At 44.3% G+C, this 10,484-nt stretch overlaps 1 long non-coding RNA gene across 1 annotated transcript; it reads left to right on the top strand.

The window, feature by feature from the left end:
* Positions 1-1,326: 1,326 nt before the first annotated feature.
* Positions 1,327-2,248, top strand: LOC146890431 (uncharacterized). Its single transcript, XR_014998745.2, has 2 exons — positions 1,327-1,377; positions 1,703-2,248. It is a non-coding gene; the product is annotated as an uncharacterized LOC146890431 (long non-coding RNA).
* The last annotated feature ends 8,236 nt before the right edge of the window (positions 2,249-10,484 follow it).

Genomic DNA, 10,484 nt, shown 5'->3' on the forward strand with positions numbered 1-10,484 from the left:
GCAAAGAAAGACGAGAAATGCTATTTTTCAGCATCGCTTTTGACCACAGTAGAGATTAACTTATGGGAATGCAACATTTATCTTCTCCCCTGCGGTACATAGCTAAATATGTCTTGTCACTACATACTAAGAGTCTCTGAAGGGTTTTACCTGGGACTTTTATTATTTCTCAGGAGTCTTAAGGAGGAAACCAAAGGTCACTAGGAACCTATGAAGGATGGTAAATACCTTGTCATGTTGTTTTGGTAGATAAAAAGTGCTTTACAAATCACACCATGACTGCGTCGGATCACCAAACCATTCAGCTGGGGAACATTTTAATTACTAACCAAGATCAGCTAGGGGACCAATCTGACCCTGGTAATGAAAATAATAGAAATGTTTAATTGAGCATTTTTTATCTGTTATTCTCTACCATGTAGACATAAAAAGGATTGTGCAAACCACACACACATACACACACACACCCGAACCCAACCAGTGAGACATGGGATCAGAAGAACTCTTGTCTAATAAAGAATACAGGACAGGGTGACAGCTTCCAGTGAGATGTAGAGAGCAGGATCAGGCATTTGGGTTCACAGCCACCATTTCTTTCTGCCCCCAGACTCTGAAGGGCAGATGTTCTTTGTGCTTTACGGTTCAAGGAATGAAAATGTCTACCACACTGCTCTCTGACAGAACTGTGAGGGGTCCGAGGTTTTACCGTTGGCACACTGAGAGAAACCACCTGTGGCTTCATGCATGCCTGCAAAAGACAGGAGGCTGACTCCAAGATGAAGATGCACAGCAGCCCGTGTGAGCGCTGCACACACGTCAGTTTCCTAGTTAGGGTGCCCAGCCAAGCGGTGTGCTCAGGACCACTTCAGTTGGAACCCTGAAAGGCCTCAGCATCCAACAGCATCCTACAGCATCCTACAGCATCCTACAGCATCCTACAGCATCCTACAGCAACTAATCACTTGAGTGCGTCTCACGAAGGGACCAGAGAACAACTCTAGAGGATGATGTTCACACAACAGGCCTGGCTCGCAGCTTAGACATCTGAGATTAGGGGACCCCAACTTTATAAAGTTTTGCAAATAAACACAACCAGTTTTTGCCCCAAAGAAGACCCTAAAAATTATTTATTAATCCATCCATTCATTCATTTACTGTAGTACTTGTTCTTGTCCCTGTTGTTGTTGTGGTGGTGTGATGGAGGAGGGTTATCTGTCTATTGTGTTATTTTCATTGGTCAATAAAGAGACTGCCTTGGCCCTTTGATAGGACAGAAAATTAGGTAGGCGGAGTAAACAGAATAGAATGCTGGGAAGAGGGCAAAGAGGCAGACGCCATGGAGCCAGCCACCAGGTCAGACATGCTAAATCTCTCCCGGTAAGCCACGACCTCGTGGTGCTACCACAAGATTATTAGAAATGGGTTAATATCAAGATATGAGAGTTAGTCAGTAACTAACTCTTTAGAGATAATGGGCCAGGCAGTATTTAAATGAATATAACTTGTGTGTTATTATTTCTGGGGCTAAGCTAGCCATGCAGGAGCTGGGCAGGATGAAAAGCAGGCCTGCCCGCAGCTCCTTATAACAGTGGTGGTGGTGGTGGTGGTGGTGGTGGTGGTGGTGTGTGTGTGTGTGTGTGTGTTTTTGGATGTCAGAAGACAATTTTTGGAGTTGGTTCTCTCCTTCCGGCTTAAGTTCCAGGAACTGGACTCGAGCCATCAGTCTTGGTGGCAAGCACTCTGACCTAGTGAGCCGTCTCACAGACATGGGAGATGTGATCTGTAATGTCTTGACTCACAAAGAAATCCTCCCGCTGCTATGAAACAAGATGCCCTACCTCCTGAGACTGTCTGCTCTGCAAGCGCACTTGAACAGACACAACTGTGACAAGAAGGACAGAGTGGGGGGCCTCGTGGGGGGCCTCGTGGAGAGTTTGCTCCCAACACTTCTGGCAGTTAATCGGTGATGAAGACAATGTGTAATTCAAAATTCTTCAGCTTTGTAAACACTTGCTACCCCACCTTTTAAATTATGCATGGGATTTATGACATCAAAGTAGGATAAAGAAGTCTTCGGTTTTTGTTGTTTATTTTTTGAGGAAGGTCTTTCTCTTTTCATTCGAACTTTGAACTCTTAGTCATATGTTTACTGTTTAATACTGTCCGTATCATCTGCGCTTATGAAATAAAAGTTTGAAAGTTTGGCAGGATAATACTATAAAATAAAATAAAGAATGGGTTGGGCTAATTGACTCCTAAATGTCCTATCATTCTCTTTTAGCCTTGTTACTACCTGGGATTTGATTTATATTTGAGTTGAAGGTACAGCAAAATAGTAATCTGGTGTGTGTGTGGTATGTGTGTGTGTGGTGTGTGTGTGGTATATGTGTGTGTGGTGTGTGGTGTGTGGTGTATGTGTGGTGTGTGTGTGGTATATATGTGTGTGGTATGTGTGTGGTGTGTGGTGTAAGTGTGGTGTGTGTGGTATATATGTGTGTGGTGTGTATGTGGTGTATGTGTGGTATATATGTGTGTGGTGTGTATGTGTGTATGTGGTGTGTGTGTGGTATATGTATGTGTGGGGTGTGTGGTATATATGTGTGTGGTGTGTATGTGTGCATGTGGTGTGTGTGGTATATGTATGTGTGGTGTGTGTGTGTGTGGTGTGTGTGTGGTATATTTGTGTGTGGTGTGTGTGTGGTATATTTGTGTGTGGTGTATGTGTGTGGTATATGTGTGTGCAGTGTGTGGTGTGTATGTGGTGTGTGTGTGGTATATGTGTTGGTGTGGTATATGTGTGTATGTGTGTGGTGTGTGTGTGTGTGTGTGTGGTATATGTGTGTGTGGTGTATATGTGTGTGGTATGTGTGTGTGTGGTATATTTGTGTGGTGTGTGTGTGTGTGTGGTATGTGTGACTTGAAACTGGAGCGCTGTACATGCTAAGCAAATACTTTAGCCCTGAATGGTAGCCCTGGCCAGCCTGCCTCATTTTTTAATCCAGGCAAAATTCCAAAAACAAACCTGGGGTATGAATGTTAATATTATGTTCATTTTTTAAAAATACGATCCATCAATTAAAAAGAAAGTAGCTAAGATTGTTGCATAGAAAACCTATTTTTCACAAATTTTCACCATTTTGCACAGTTGTTGACTACAGCATCAAATGTGTATAATTATTTTAGGCAGATTTTTAAAGTCTCTCCCCCCACCCCGTAATATTCAGATCAAATTTCCTTTTCCTTTCTCTGTTTAACACAAGGTGCCAGCAGGGGCTGACATTACAGCATGTTTTTAAAAATTTATTTTCATTTCCTTTTGGGTGGAACTAGTTCTTTTTGTCTGCTGCTCTCAAAGATCCAAAGGATGATGAACTGAAAAAAGAAATGAGCGACCAGAGACAGAAGGTGTAGAATGAGTTTCTATACTAACTGAATGAAAGTTGCCTTTAAGAACATCGTGGCCCAAATAACTGTCCAGGAGTCAGAACAAAGTATGGAAACATGACAGACACAGCTGACCCTTTGAGAGACGTTTGGTGTTGAGATGCCCTTTGGACCTGAACACTCTGACGGCAGCTACATGGAGATGCTCTTGGGGCCCCGCCTCCCAGCCTGAAGCTACCAGACTGATGTGAGAAGCGATCCAGGGGCGTTCTCAGAAGACCAGTGGTAACACAAACTCTCTCCTCCGGCGGATGCCTTTAGGAGCCTTCATCTCAGTGCAGGAAGTAGAAAAAAAACTCCACAGGAGACAGTGGCCTTTGACAAGCAACAGCACAAATGTCTCACCTAAACATAATCAAACTCAGTTTCAGCAAAAGATTGTGACCTGGGGTGGTCCCCAAATTACCTCAGACTCCAAGCTGTTGGCCGGAATTCAATCAGAAGACAGGAAATTCCCAAGCAAGCTTGGCTTTAGATATTTGATTAAGAAACATGGAAAAATGGCTTGGTCTCCAGTGCAGTTGAGCTGACAGAATCTTTCAAAATATGGACTCTGTGGAATAGCAAACAGCGGGGAAAGATGCTTAGCATGGAGCTGTTTTTCTTTCCAAATGAGTCAGAACCTGACATGCAAGGAGAAAAACCAGAACGCATTTGGATCATGCAAGAGAATTTAATAAAACCTGATTTTCAGCAGGCTACTTTCTTTTAGAAGAAATGTTCTTTTGAGGCTTGAAGGCTCTGTTTTCTACTGCCTGACTCAAAGCATGAAGTTTCCCTGCCTTGGAAGCACAGACACACAAGGGTTATTGACATTTCCAGTTTAAACTGAAAGGGTGCAGGTATTGCACGGCACAGGCCACGGCTGCCTTTTGAAAATTTCCCACTGGCTCCGAAGCACAGGAAGCCGTGATTTCCAGGACCCACCGTTCTGGGCAGTTTGCCCTTGAAGCCGGCTCGCCTCTCCTCCTCACTCTGTGCTCCTCCCAATCTCCACATTCTATAAAGCGTTCTTAGTTGCTGCTGCTTCTTCGGACTCCCTTTCCTCCTGCCCAATTTCTGACATTTCCTTTCTTTGCTTACCACCCTATAGCCAACCTTTTCTGTAACTTGCAAGCTGAATATTCCTTTTCTCGGCATTTCTATTTCCTTGGAATACATTCTGATGCAGCGAACTCCAAAAATGATTGTCAGTCACAACCGGTTGCCATTGGGCCTTTCATTACCCTCAGTAACACTGGTCAGTGACCAGCATGGGTCACCCTCCTTTGCTCAAGGGGATTTCAGAAGTGGGGTGCAGCTGGCTGTCCTGCTGACTAAGACTGGGATGCTTCCCATGACTGTCTATCCTGGAATTCTCGGCACTGTCACTAACACACATTGATTTTGTGCCAACCACGTGCCATGTGCTCTGAATAACAAACATCCCGCTCCCATGAGTCCCAATCCTGGAAGACAGAAACAGAAATGCTGACATGGCAGGCTAGCTGCTGCAAAGTCCATTGAGGGGCTGACAGAACACAGCTAAGACTCTTTTCATGACTGTCTTACATCTTAAAACCCATGGCTTCTGATTTCTGTCCGTGATACCAGGGAAATCCAAGTCCCCCGTTGGGATTCTTAGTCTCGTTAATAGAAGAATTTAAGAACGGACTCAAATGGAAACGAGAGGATAATTTTATTAGCGCTTAAAAGATAAAGAATCCCAGGTAAGACAAGCTGGGAATCTCAGCAGCTGCCCAGAGGATGAAAATGGGAAGCCAGCACAGTGGTCAGCCACGTGGTGAACAAGCAGCCATGGGGGAGAGAGGGGAGCCCTAAGAAAACCTAAAGTACCAGGAAAAGGCACACTGAGGCTCCAGGAGCATCCAGAAGGTGACAGAACAGAAGAGAACACAGCTTTATGAGTCAGGAAGGCAAGCTGACCAACCAAACCAAACCTCACAACAACTTTTGGGACCTCACAAAGAGGCAGAAATTCTGGGAAGAAAATACATAGTATCTCATTAGAAGTATAATTATTCCACCTATGTCTTTAACATGGCTTAGGTAAGCCTGCCTCCCAAAGTCTGAAGAGCAGAGAAAACAGCCCAGAGTGTCAGGGAAAACTTAAACTTCTGGTATCAGGCAAAAGGAAAAACAGGAACAAATTAACGAGTTTCTTCAAGCTGTGGAGTCTGAGTTCACAAGGCACCCACATCCAGGTTCCTGTGTCTCAGGACAAAGGATTGCACCAGGGAAACATGGTTAGAAATAAGGACATCTTATAAAGCCAGGCAAACACATCCAAGAATGAGTGGGCTAAGGAAGAACACTGAATGCACTAAGCTTCCAGCAGCTGGACCTGGTAGGACGTGTTTAGAGCACCCAGCTCTCCCAACTTGTGTAGCTCCAGCTTTCCTTATGCTTCTTGCATTTGTTAGAAGCTCAAGGCTTCCGGTCTTCCTTTGCAAACTAGCCCGTGCACGCTGCGTTTGTCCTATGAAGCCCAAATGGGGAAAGGTTTCCAGTCTCTCTCTGCCACCTGGATTCTTCCACATGGTAACCCTGAGGTAGCTTTTGTTTCAAAACATAGGGCACTGAGCGAAAAGACTGTCTATTCATCTCTGGGTTCAGCTGGTGACTATACGAGAAAGAAGGCAATGTTCGATCATTATCTATGTTTGAAAGTTTTCTTTCCTCCCAGAAATCAGATTCTTGGGTGGTATACTTCAGTAGCTCTATTAATAATGGAATATAAAAACTTAAAGCTGGGAGGCAGCTCCATGGTTAATACCACTGGTTGTTTCCCCAGAAGACCCAGGTTCGACTCCCAGTCATACACATGATAGCACACATCTGTAACTCCAGTTTCCTTTTCTGACCTCCACAGGCACCAAGCGTGCATGGGGTGCATAGACATACATACAAGCAAATACACACACACACACACACACACACACACACTTACTATTAATTACTTAATAATACTTAATTCTTAGCCACATGTCTGCAATTCTAGCACTCAGGAAGATCTCAAGTTTTAAGCCAACCACAGATACTTAGTGTATATTGTAAAACCCTGTCTCAAAATAATTTTTAAAAATATTTTAAAGCATTGTTTAAAGTTTCCAATCAATGCTACTGACACATAGTTTGAGAAAGTGGATATTTTAAGTTCTCCACCTAGCACTACCGAAATCAAAGCAGTCTGAATCTTTACATGCTCAGTTATTTTCCGACCAATGAAGACATATCGCTCATTTATGTAGCCAGACCACATGCACCCACAGAACAATCTACAAGAGAGAACAGGGCATGTCGCTTCCTCTCCACCCCGACTGCTCCTCAGCCCACGCAAGAATGGGCTCATGATCGACAACAAACCGTTGCAGTTTCTTTTATGCCCACAGGAAAGGGAGGGAGGCCCAGAGAGGGCCCTTTGTGGAAACTTTCCAAGGACAGAATTTCGCCACTTTATCTTTAGAGATCACCAGGAGGACAGAGACGGGAATGGGATTAACTAAAGATTGACGGAATTTTAAAAACCATTTACCAGATAGAGTTATTCAAAGCTGTGCCTTTCCTTTATTTGAAAAGTAGGAAATGATCTCTTACCCAAGACATCTGCTTGGTTGTATTCATTCCACTGAAATGGACAAGCAATTGCAGCAACTCTACGGCGGCTTAGGGGAAGCAATTTTCCATTGAGAAGCCACTTGGCCTACTTGTTTCTGAGAAGCCACTTGTTTCTGAGAAGAAACATCGCTGTAAAGTTACGCCAAACAAACTTGATTCCCTTCAAGCGAGCGCTTCTGGAAGGCGTAGGGGCTGACTCAGACCCCAAGGCCTGTGAGCTCATCAAACTCTCAAAGCATCACACCTGGCCAGAGTTGGCTGTGTGGGGCCAACCCACGGACTGATGGCACGTGGGAGCCGGGGACTTAGTGAGGATGGAGGGAAGAGAAACGAAGACACGAAAGCACAGAGAGCCGCAGACATTAGGAACCGGCAAATCCACAAAGCTGGGCATCTCCAAGAGCACAGCCGGGGCCTCCTAGGGGCTGCTGTCCAGAAACTCTCACTGACGTTAGAAAGGCAGGAGCAGGTACACTTTAAAAAGTGATACATACGTCCTAAGATGCAAAAAACCTTTACTTCCTCTAAGGGGAAGGAAAAGCCAGGTGGGGAGGGAAATGCCTGAAACCTGAACACGTTTTGTCATCACGAGCCAGCAAACTACTCAAGACACCTGACAGCAAGATTCAGGAGACAAAGGAACTCAGAGATGAGCGTCTTCATCCTGTGAGTCTTCCACTGGGTTAAAGAGTGATCGGCTCTTCACGGTGCTTGGGCTCTCCTCCCCAAAGCAAAGTGATGGTTTTCTCCTTTGGCACTTTGTTTTCTACACTGAGACAAATATCATTTTCCATAGCTAGTATCATTCCTTCAGAACAGTGTGTCAACTGCAAAGACAGATCAGCCACAACAGCACACGAAGACAACAAGACGTCATGGGCCGCTTGATAAGACTCGACAGGAAGTGAACAATAACTCTGCTGAAATATGCCTGCAAAAGAGCAAAGAGAGAGAGACAGACAGACAGACAGACGGGGGGGGGGGGGGGCAGAGGGAGAGAAAACCTATCCGGCCTCTAGATCTACCAGTTTGCATGAAATAGAACAGGGAAACATACTCAAACAAATGCCACTAACCTGTCAGGATCTGAATGTGGCAGTTACTGGACTAAATATCCACGACCTTCAAGGAGTAACAGCAAAAATATTTTCTAAAAAATGAAGTAAAGGGCCCAAACATAGTTCACTGTGACTTAACAGCAGCGGCTGAGGTTATTAACTGAGCAAAAGTTGCATTTAGGAGCCCCAGAGTTCAATCTGGAACACCCCCAAAATAAGACTAAATAAGTCAACAATGGTTGCACATGGCTTTAATCCCAGCACTCGGGAGGCAGAGACGAGGGGTGGGGGGGATCTCTGAGTACAAGATCAACCTGGTCTACAGACCAAGTTCCAGGATGACAGCCAGGGCTACACAGAGAAACCCTGTCTCCAAACAAGCAAATAAAACACAGCAATAAGAATAAACGGATTCATCAAAGAAATGTCTTGTATACAACTGTTTGGTTTCTGGTGGAGCAAGCCATCTATAACCAAAAATTTATGAACAATCAGACAAATCCAAATGCTGGCTGAATATTCAGCAATGTTAAATAAGGGCTTCTAGGGACTCAGGGGACAGCTCAGTTGTTAAAAGCAAGTTTGGTTCTGAGCATCCAGGTCAGGCATTTCCAGACCCCTCTGGCTCTGGCTGCCTGGGGATCTGATGCTTCTGACCTATATAGGCACCTGTACTTACATGCCATAGTCCCACATATTCATACACACACACACACACACACACACACCCCTAAAACTAAATTTCAAAAACATTTTTTAAGGATGGCTTATTTTTTTAATAAAGATGTAGTAAGACTTTAAAAATAATGGCAGTTATCATTATTGAAAGTACATAAATGCATAGATCTTCGCAACCAAGGACAGAAGAAAAAAATATGAGGAGTTTGGGATCCAGGCAGGAAGACAGTTGTGAATATTAGGATGTTTGGAAAGAGGGAAGGCAAAAAAAGAAAAGAAAAGGAAAGGAAAGAAAAGAAAAGAAAAAGAGAAACCCACCCCTAGCTGAGAAGCTCCTGGCAACCGACGGATGCTGGCGGAAAATCGAGTTGCTTTAGCCGTGTGATTCCAGAGAGGCTCCCCCTACTCCAGTAGATGGCCCTACACACACATCTCTACAAACAGCACTAAGTGGGCTCAGTGGGTTTAAAAACAAAACCCGTGAAGTTGGGAGTGGAGAGTGGCGGGGGGTGGGGTGGGGGAAGAGGGTAGGAAAGGAACTGGAAGGGAGGGATGGAAGGGAGGATTTGATCAAAACATGCTACATGGACTGGGCATGGCGGCCTTCCATCCAGCACTCAGGAAGCCAAAGAAGGTGGGTTTCTGTAAGTTTGAGGCCAACCTGGTTTCCATAGTGAGTTTTAGACCAGCTGGGGCTATAAAATAAACCAATAAACAAATGAAAACCCACATTATAGGCATATATGAAACTCTCAAACAATAAAAAGAAAAAAATTAAAGATACAAAAACTCACTCATGCAAAGAGAAATCCAACTTGTAAATAAATTTAAGTTGTTTAGCTTTCCCTTAGCTTTTCTGAGAGCAAAGGTGACGTGTAGGCAAAGCACTTGGGAAAAGACACTCACTGGTTCCTGTGCTTTACAGGGCGACTCAGCAATGTTGATGGATCACACACATGTCTAGATCCAAAAGTCTACTCCTAGGAGTTTTTCTTGTAGATGATATGCAATGTCTAATTTGTGCCTATAAGGAATTCTTCACGGCAACCGTTTTTGGAATATAAAGTGCTACAGACAAACCTTCAACAGAAAGACACTGGGGAATTTTCATCCATCCAGGAAACAGAAGGCTGGGGAGTTACCTGGGCAGAGAAGCGGTTGTCTGCTAAGAGCTATCTTCGGGACACTCTGACAACAGAAAGAAGTTAGGCACACAAAAACAAATGTAGGGACACATGGGTTTTTCCCCTATGAACCCCATTTTATCCTCTGAGTTTTACATTATTCAGATGCATTGCCTGCTTGCGGTGGTTTGAATGAGAATGCCCTCCAAAGGCTTATGTATTTGAATGAACATCAGGGAGGAGAGAGCAAAATATAGAAATGAGATGCATGCTGCCAAAAAGTAAACGCGGATGAGGCATGCATGTAATCATCCACCACGCACACAGATTAAGAGAAGAAAGTGTTCTCATGAAAGTGAAGCCTGATTCATGTCATTAATGTTATATAGGCCTTTCATTTAGAAGTCAGAGGCCGTCTGGAATCCTCCGGGTCGTGAGAATCTACTTTACTAGGCTTTTATCATTACTAAGCACGATTCCAAACGCTTGAGTCCTAGCAGGACCACTCCCCCACTGGGGCTGCTCACACCGATGCCTCCTTTAAAGAGAGGTTTATAAGTCC

This window comes from Myodes glareolus, chromosome 21, assembly GCF_982192425.1.
Source record: "Myodes glareolus chromosome 21, mMyoGla1.1, whole genome shotgun sequence".
NCBI classification, from domain to species: domain Eukaryota; kingdom Metazoa; phylum Chordata; class Mammalia; order Rodentia; family Cricetidae; genus Myodes; species Myodes glareolus.